Source organism: Acomys russatus, chromosome 10 (genome assembly GCF_903995435.1).
Source record: "Acomys russatus chromosome 10, mAcoRus1.1, whole genome shotgun sequence".
In the NCBI taxonomy this organism is placed as follows: Eukaryota; Metazoa; Chordata; class Mammalia; order Rodentia; family Muridae; genus Acomys; species Acomys russatus.
This window is the reverse complement of record NC_067146.1, coordinates 56993838-57002668: the sequence shown is the minus strand read 5'-3', so window position 1 is coordinate 57002668 and position 8831 is coordinate 56993838. Positions and strand designations below refer to the sequence as shown.

Genomic DNA, 8831 nt, shown 5'->3' with positions numbered 1-8831 from the left:
ACACTGATTCTCCTTTTTGGTTCGTCTGTTGGGGCATATCCAGAGGGTTGACAGGGAGGACAAAACCCATCCCGGATGTGCTTTGCATTACCTCATGGGCAGGGTCCAGATGAAATGGAAAGGAAAAGGAGCAAGCCAGGGGCACTCGAATTGTCCTTCTCTCTGCTGCCTGGGCAGTTGCTCTATTGTGCATGTTCCTGCTGACATCATCTGAACCAATCTTCTAGGCCTTTCCTGCTGTGGTGGACAGACACCCTCTGGATGATCCCAAATAAGTGTGTTCTTCTATAACTTCCTTCTGTCAGGCCTTCTGCCATAGAGACACAAAAGCAATGGATACAGCCTGTTGAGAGACAGATGGAGTGTCTGTCTAAAGGAAGGGTGTCTTGGCTAGTTTTGTGTCAACTTGACACAAACAAAGTCATCTGAAAGGAGGAAAACTAAATTGAGAAAATCTAGCTTTAGGGCATTTTCTTAATTAGTGGTTGATGGAGGAGGGCCCAGTTCATTGTGGGTAGTGCTATCCCTGGGCTGGTTCTATAAGAAAGCATGCTGAGAAAGCTAAGAAGAGTGAGCCAGTAATCAGCAATTCTCCATGGCCTCTGCATCAGCTCCTGCCTCCAGGTTCCAGATCTCCTTGAGTTCCTGTCCTGATCTCCTTCCGTGATGGACTACGATGATGTGGAAGTGGACTCCAATAACCCTTTCCAACAAACTTGTTTTGGGTCATGGTATTTCATCATAACAATAGTGACCCCTAACTAAGACAAGAGGCATGGGGGCTCTGTCTGAAGAAGTTACCTGGAAGTTCCATGTAGAGGAGGGGAACACTCGCTCTGTTGGGAGAAGTTAGATGGAGGACTTTCCTGGGTTGAGGACCACAATGATGGACACTCTGGTTTACCCAGTGTGGTCTGACTTGGGATTTTGTCACTGCCTTTACATCATGAGGTGTCATGGGGTTGAACTATGAGGCAGCTGTGTGCTGCCTCACTGGATTCCTGGAGGAGGAGGATGGAAGGGTCATCTGGATGAGGTTGTAGAAAATAATGGAGAAGGCTGGAACATTCTTCTGAAAAGGCCAGATAGAGGCCATTTCCCAAAGAGGCTTTCCTGACACCCTAAGGTCTTGAGAGGATCTTCATGGACAATGTGTTGGTATAGACGTGGGTTACCTTTGTAGCGGGGGAGCAGTGAGAATCACTTTGCTGGAGTGGAGGGAGGCAGACACTGGACAGGAGGAACACAAGACCGGAGCCAGAGCACCTGTCTCCCTTGGCCACCCCTCCATTTCAGATCTTTAGCAGCTCTGGCTCTAATCTACAATATCACAATAAAGTGGGATGAATCTCTCAGCCTTGAAGGTCCAGCCTGTGTTAGGCAGGGTATGCCCAACCTCTGCTTTGCCCTTAATCTTCCAAGTGTTCCAGGTAGGAGTCCTCCATGCTCCCACAGGTGTGAGAGGTGCTCCACTAGCAGTCCTGCTGGGATTCCTTGTGGTTGGCTGTCTCCGTGCCGGTCTGCAGAGAGCAAAGCTCAGATTCTGTCTTTCTCTGCTTCTGCAGTGCAGCCCTCCTTACTCCTGGAACATAAGAGCCATTCTGACATTTGTTGAGCAAATGAATAAGGGAAGGAGAAAGAAAGAAGAAAGGAAAGAAAAGGAAGTTTCCTGGCTAGTTTGTGTCAACTTGACACAAGCTAGAGTCATCAGAGAGGAGGGAACCTTAATTGAGAAAATGCCTCCATGAGATCTGGCTGAAAGGAAGTGTCTTAATAGTGACAGATGTGGGAAGGCCCAGCTCACCGTGGATTGTGCCACCCTGGGCTGGTGGTCCTGGGTTCTATAAGAAAGCACGGCATGAGGAGCAAGCCAGTGAACAGCACCCCTCCCTGGCCTCTGCATCAGCTCCTGCCTCCAGGTTTCTGGCCTGTGTGAGTTCCTGTCCTCGCTGCTTCTGATAATATGAAACTGTGAGGGGAAATAAACTCTTTCCCCTTTGTGGTGGTTTGAATGAAAATGTCCCCCATAGACTCATAGGAGTGGCATTATTGAAAGTGTGGCCTTGTTGGAGAAAGTATGGGGGTGAGGGTAGGCTTTGAGGTTTCAGATGCTCAAACCAGGCCCAGTCTCTGTCTCTCTCTCTCTGTCTGTCTGTCTCTCTCTCTCTCTCTCTCTCTCTCCCTGCTGCCTGATAATCAGGATGTAGAGCTCTCACCTGCTTCTCCAGCACCATGTCTGTCTGCCTGTCACCATGCTTCCCACCATGATGATAAAAGACTAAATCTCTGGCCCCAATTCAAGATTTCCCTTATAGGAGTCACCGTGGTCACGGTGTTTCATCATAGCAATAGTAACCACAACTAAGACAGGAAGGGAGGGAGGGAAGGAAGGAGAAAGGAAAGACGGAAGAAGGTCTTTCCATATGCTTCGGTGCTTTAAGGCAGTGTGTGTCGGGGGTGGGTGGGTGGAGGTGAGGTCTGAGAGGCTCCTGATCCTCTGTCTTTTCCTCTTGGAGTTCTTACATAATGGCCTGACTGAAAGTCTAGGGGCTCCATTTCCCTCCGTGAGCCTTGGACAGCACTTGCCTATACAGTGTTGTCACACTGGCCTTAAAGAGGGACACTGCTGGCCCTGTGGTAGAACTTTGGTGTTCTCACCAAGTTTGTCCACAGGGGAATGAGATGTTGTTTATTATGAGGTAGCTGTAGGTTACTCATCCTTTGACACGCTCATCCATTCATCAGATGAGTAAGGAGTTATCCTGGACCAGTGGCCTTGCTGACATCTCTCACATCATGTAAAAGGAAAAACAGCTGAAGTTATATGTAGTAGTTTTCAGTATCCTTAGTTTACAAGCCAACTGTTTATCACATTAGGGCATGGATCCATAAATAAACTTGAAAGCGGTAATACATCTGGGTCTTCGCAGACCTCAACTTGAGTCAGTGACTTGTAAATATATTTGTCTGTGTCATTGGTCCCTTTATTATTAATGCTGTGGCTTTCACTGTAGTTATCAATCTCACCCAATTACCAAGGTCCTTGAGAAGCCTTTGTTCCCACTGGTCTGTCCAGCCCATCTGCGCAGTGGAAGGCTGCATCTGATTGTGACGGGCTTTTGGAGGCATTATCCCTTCCTGCTAGTGCTTTGATTTTCCTCTACTTTTCTCCTATTCTCTCTGCGTTTTTCTATTATCAAGCCCACAGGTCCCTAAACTGTGGGTCACAAGTCTATCCTGGGTGTTATGAAACATTGGGCAACTGTAAAGGCTTTTGAGTATGCAGCAACCAAAAAATAATTTAAAATAAAATACTCCACAAAGGCCGGTATTTCTGGCTGTGTTTAACTGTGTTATACCATGTGACTTCACCACAGCCCTGGTCTGCAGCCCCAGTTCTGTTTTGCGAGGCAGGGGCTCACTCTGTAGTTCCAGCTAGTCCAAAATGTGCTATGTAAACCAAGATAAATTTTAATTCACAGATATCTTCCTGCCTCTGCCTCCTGAGTGTCAGGCTTGGTCACAGGGATGAGCTACCACATCGCCTGTAGCCCTGGTCCTGAACCTGTAACAGACACACTTTGTATTACACATGCCATCATGCCGCGTCATGACAAACACTGGAGCACAGGTTATAAATTGTAGTTAGGTTTTGTTGTTGTTGTTTCTGAGACAAGATTTCTCTGTCTTAGCCTTGCCTGTCCTGGGTTTGCTTTGTAGACCAGGCTGGCCTCAGATTCACAGAGATCCTCCTGCCTCAGCCTCCTGTGTGCTGGGATTAAAGGCCTGGGTCACCGAACCCAGCTGACTTGTACTGTTTTTACTGTACTGTACATGCAAAGTTTTCTGCTCCTACAGTATCAACAGTTTAATTGCAGAACACAAGGACTTAATGTTTTCTACTTCTATTCCTCAGCATACAAGAATCAAATGTGTCTATCTTTAAATTATGTTAAGAATGTTTAGTTTTAAAAGTTGCTGTTTGATGAGGCTGGAGAAGAAGGCTCAGTGGTTAAGAGCATTTTCTGCCTGTGCAGAGGACTCAGGTTGTCAAGGATTAGAGTTCAGAGCCAAGCACCCATGCGGGGAGGCTCCCAATCCTCTGTAACTCCAGTTCCAGGGGATCTGACACCAGCTTCTGCCCTCTGCTGACACCAGCGTGCACAGCACCCACACATACATGTAAGTAAAAATAAAATTAACTGTAGAAAGGAAGATAGACCCTATACACCAGTAAAGTCAGAAAAAGGTTTTCATTGTTGCTGTCTTATTGCTGTGGTAAGACACTGACAAAAGCGACTGGAGAGAAAGGATTTGTCTTGACTTACAAGTCAAGGAGAAGTCTGCTGTGCCTTAAGGCATGGATGCAGGAGTTTGCGTCCACAGGAAGTAAGGAGAAATGTTGGTGCTCAGTTTACTGTGTCCTGTTTTATGTAATCTAGGACCACAGCCCACATGTAGGTGGGTCTTCCCCCTTCAATTCACCCTACCTAGATAGTCTCTTACAGACATGCTTAGAGATTTGTGCCTAAGGTGATTCTAGACTCTGTCAAGTTGACAATACAGACATCAGAGTTGATGATTGAGTTTTATAAAGTCATGTGATAGTCCTGGAAGATGGCTCCGTGGTTAAGAGCACTTGTTCTTGCAACACATAGTGGTTCACACTGTCTGTAACTCTAGTCCCAGGAGATCTAATGCCTTCTTCTGACCTTCAAGGGCATCAGGCATGTGCATGGCATACATACCTACATAATACATACCTACCTGTATACATACATACATACATACAGGTAAAACACATGCATATATAATATTAAATAAATCTAAATTTAAAAGATAATGCAGTAAAATTTAGCTTGAGACTAGGACAGAATTCCCAACAACTTCTGAAATATAACTGAATATCTGCCATTTCATATGTGTAAATTCAGTGTCTATACAAAGTATTTTGACCACATTTTCCCTCCATTACCCTCCTTGTCCCTCTCAGCTCCCATTGGCCTCCTATTTCCTATAGCTCCTCTTCTATTTTCATGTCTTGTGCTTGTGTGCCACTTTGTACCAACGATATTTAGCACAGGACAAACATGGGTAGAGTTTACCTTCTCTGTGTCAGTCCTAAAAATATCACATACTGGGGCTGTGGAGCCGGCTCACCAGGTAAAGTGTTTGCCATACAGGCCTGGAGTGTGATCTTCAGCACCCACATAAAACAGTTGACTCAATAGGTCCCTGGGGAGATGGAGACAGGGATCCCTGGGCTCCACAGCTTGCCAGCCCAGGCTCAGTAGTAATTTATTCAGAATTTAAGTCAGAGAAAACTCAGTGCGAAGAAGGAAGAGGAAGAGGAAGAGGAAGAAGAAGAAGAAGAAGAAGAAGAAGAAGAAGAAGAAGAAGAAGAAGAAAAGTAGAAGGAAGGAAAAAAGAAAGAAGGGAAGAGAAAAGAAATAATGAACTTGTGAGGAGACGAGGGGATGGGGTCTGGGAGGGGACAAGGGGGTGGGGTCTGGGAGGGGACAAGGGGATGGGGTCTGGGAGGGGACAGGGGATGGGGTCTGGGAGGGGACAAGTGGTGGGGTCTGGGAGGGGACAAGGGGGTGGGGTCTGGGAGGGGACAAGGGGATGGGGTCTGGGAGGGGACAGGGGATGGGGTCTGGGAGGGGACAAGGGGTGGGGTCTGGGAGGGGACAAGTGGTGGGGTCTGGGAGGGGACAAGGGGGTGGGGTCTGGGAGGGGACAAGGGGATGGGGTCTGGGAGGGGACAGGGGATGGGGTCTGGGAGGGGACAAGGGGTGGGGTCTGGGAGGGGACAAGTGGTGGGGTCTGGGAGGGGACAAGGGGGTGGGGTCTGGGAGGGGACAAGGGGATGGGGTCTGGGAGGGGACAAGGGGTGGGGTCTGGGAGGGGACAAGGGGTGAGGTCTGGGAGGGGACAAGGGGTGGGGTCTGGGAGGGGACAGGGGGTGGGGTCTGGGAGGAAAAGGATGGGAGGAATGGGGCTGGATAAGAGAATACTGCATTGTATGTAGGCGTTAAATTCTCAAAGGATAAGTACAAATATTTTTTTAAACAAGGCATTAAAAGAACAACAACAACAACAACAAAAAGATGGAGAGGGCCAATGGACCCATTTAACAGGTAAAGCTCTTGTGCTGTGTCTGACTACTGAATTTTCTGTGTCTGGGACTCACAAGCAGAAGACAGTCCTTTGGGTTGTTCCTCTGACCTCCACATCCACGCCATGGCACATGAGTGCCCCTCCACCTCCACGCCATGGCACATGCGTGCCCCTCCACATCCACGCCATGGCACATGCGTGCCCCTCCACCTCCACGCCATGGCACATGCGTGCCTCTCCACCTCCACGCCATGGCACATGCGTGCCCCTCCACATCCACGCCATGGCACATGCGTGCCCCTCCACATCCACGCCATGGCACATGCGTGCCCCTCCACCTCCACACCATGGCACATGCGTGCCCCTCCACCTCCACACCATGGCACATGCGTGCCCCTCCACATCCACACCATGGCACATGCATGCCCCACCCCTGCAAATAAATAAATGACAAAAAAGCTGTAAAAAGTACAACTGGAGAGATGGCTCAGTGGTTAAGAGCACAGGCTGCTCTTCCTGGGGTCCCTGTTTAATTTCAGTACCCACGTGGCTCACAGCTGACTGTCACCCCAGATGCAGGGGAATTAGTGCCCCTTTGCATGCCACACGCACTGCATAAACATACCTGCAGGCAAAACTCACACATCAAATACAAATAAAGGGGAAAAAAAGGTAGAGAGCAATTGAGAAAGACGTGGCATTCACCTCTGGCCTACACAGGCACACATGCACATGCGCCTGTGCGCACACACACACTTCACATACATTTTAACACAGACACACAAGAATAGCAAATGCTTGTTGTGTGTTTAGCATGAGCCAAGCACAATCCCAATTTTGTGTGAGTGTGTGTGAATTTTTTTCCAGTAGGCTTGTGATAATATATTATAACAGAAGTAGAAAGTATAGTACTGATTTTAAAAGGGTTACTTTTCAGATAAAATTGCTTAGGAAATAAAGTCTTGTACAAAATTTACACTTATTGTATGTAACAAGAGCAACAACTTGTAACCTCTTTTCTTTGGGGTTTTACTGTGAAACCCACTTCTAACACATCCCCAGGCAGCACAAATTTCTGAATAGCACACACCCAACAGCCCGTTTGGTGATCTCTGGGAAATGAGGGAGAAAGCTGAAAACAGATCAAAACAGTGAAGGAGGAAGTCCACTTCCAAAGAGCAGCTGCCAAGAGCTGGGGATCCTCCATGGCAAGGCAGAGATGCTTTCGGGCTGTCCCTACTCGGTTTGATTATCTGAAGGCATTTATTAAGATACCCCACAAGACTGACTGCATCTGGGATATGTTTTGTTTTGTTTTGTGAGACAGGGTTTCTCTGTGTAGTTTTGCCTGTCCTGGACTCTCTTTGTAGACCAGGCTGGCCTTGAACTCACAGAGATCCGCCTGCTTCTGCCTCCCAAGTGCTGGGATTAAAGGCATGTGCCACCATGCATCTGGGATATTGTCCCCGTGTGAAACAAATTTCAGCAGAACTGCCATTCGGATTTCTTTAGAACAGCATTCACCGTACAGTGCTTCTGTGACTCCACCTCCAGGAATACAAAGTTCAGAATCATCCATCTCAGGGGTGCGTGGATTTCTTTCCATTTCCAGCCAGTTAAGGCTCTTTGTTTTATTCTGAACACTCTTTTGCATAGAAGGTGTAAATAGCTACAGGAAGGGAGTAGTGCGCAGTTGTACATCATTGCGGTGATATGAATGGCTGCCTGAAAGAACAATCATCCTGGCACAGCTGTTACCTCCCACCCAGGCCAGCAGTTTTTCACAGAATAACTTGGATTTATACTTAATAAAAATGGATCTTTTTTTAAAAAAATAAAAATGGATCATAACTGAAGCACCACTAGCTTCCTTGATGGCAATGGATGTATTTCAGTATTTATACAGAGTTCATTTGAATTTTATTCTTCACTGGCATATGCATTGTTTCCAACCATTGGTACCAGGCAATCATTATAGAAATAACCAATCTTAGACATGCTCAGCATAGAACTAAACAGATCTCTTGCTAGCTGGCCAACATTTCCAATGGGTACTGCTGGCATCAGGACTGTGTAGTCTATAAGGTTGGGGAGGATTTGCCTCCATCACACTGGCCTGTGGGCAAGTCTGTGGGGGCATTTCTTGATTGATGTGAGAATGTCCAGCTCTCTGTGGGCAGTGCCATCTTTGGGCAGACAGTCATGAGTTCTGTAAGAAACAAACTAAGCAAGCCATAAGGAACGAGCCAGTGAGCAGAAGTCTGCTTCAGCTCATGCCTTGAGTTCTTGTCCTGAATTCTTCTCCTGGTGGACTGTGAACTCTAAGCTGAAATAAACCCTGTCATCCCCAGATTACTTCTGACTAGTGTTTATCACAGCAATAGGAAGCTGACCAGGACCCAAACTATGGGATCAGATTCTGCCCTGGGGCAGAAGTCCTCAGTGTCCTCAGTCCTAGGGGACCGCCTACTGGTGGCCTTCAGAATTCTGTCCTGGAATACCAGGTGAGCCACTACCCCACTTCTCAATGAATAGTCCCCTTCAAATATTGATTCCATTAGATTGTGTATTTAACAGTGGAAGTATAGATATGTACGTGTGGCTGGCAAGTGCTTATTGGAGCATCCCAGAGCAGTTGGCATCCTACCCCAGAACTTTGCAGCACATTTATTGGCCTATGTCTGGCATGCAAAGCCTCAGACAGAAACTAT

The 8831-nt window shown here is 47.3% G+C and overlaps 1 pseudogene; it reads right to left on the bottom strand.

Moving 5' to 3' along the window:
• Positions 1-7263: 7263 nt before the first annotated feature.
• LOC127194278 (proteasome assembly chaperone 2-like) lies at positions 7264-8214 on the bottom strand (annotated as a pseudogene).
• Positions 8215-8831: the final 617 nt, after the last annotated feature.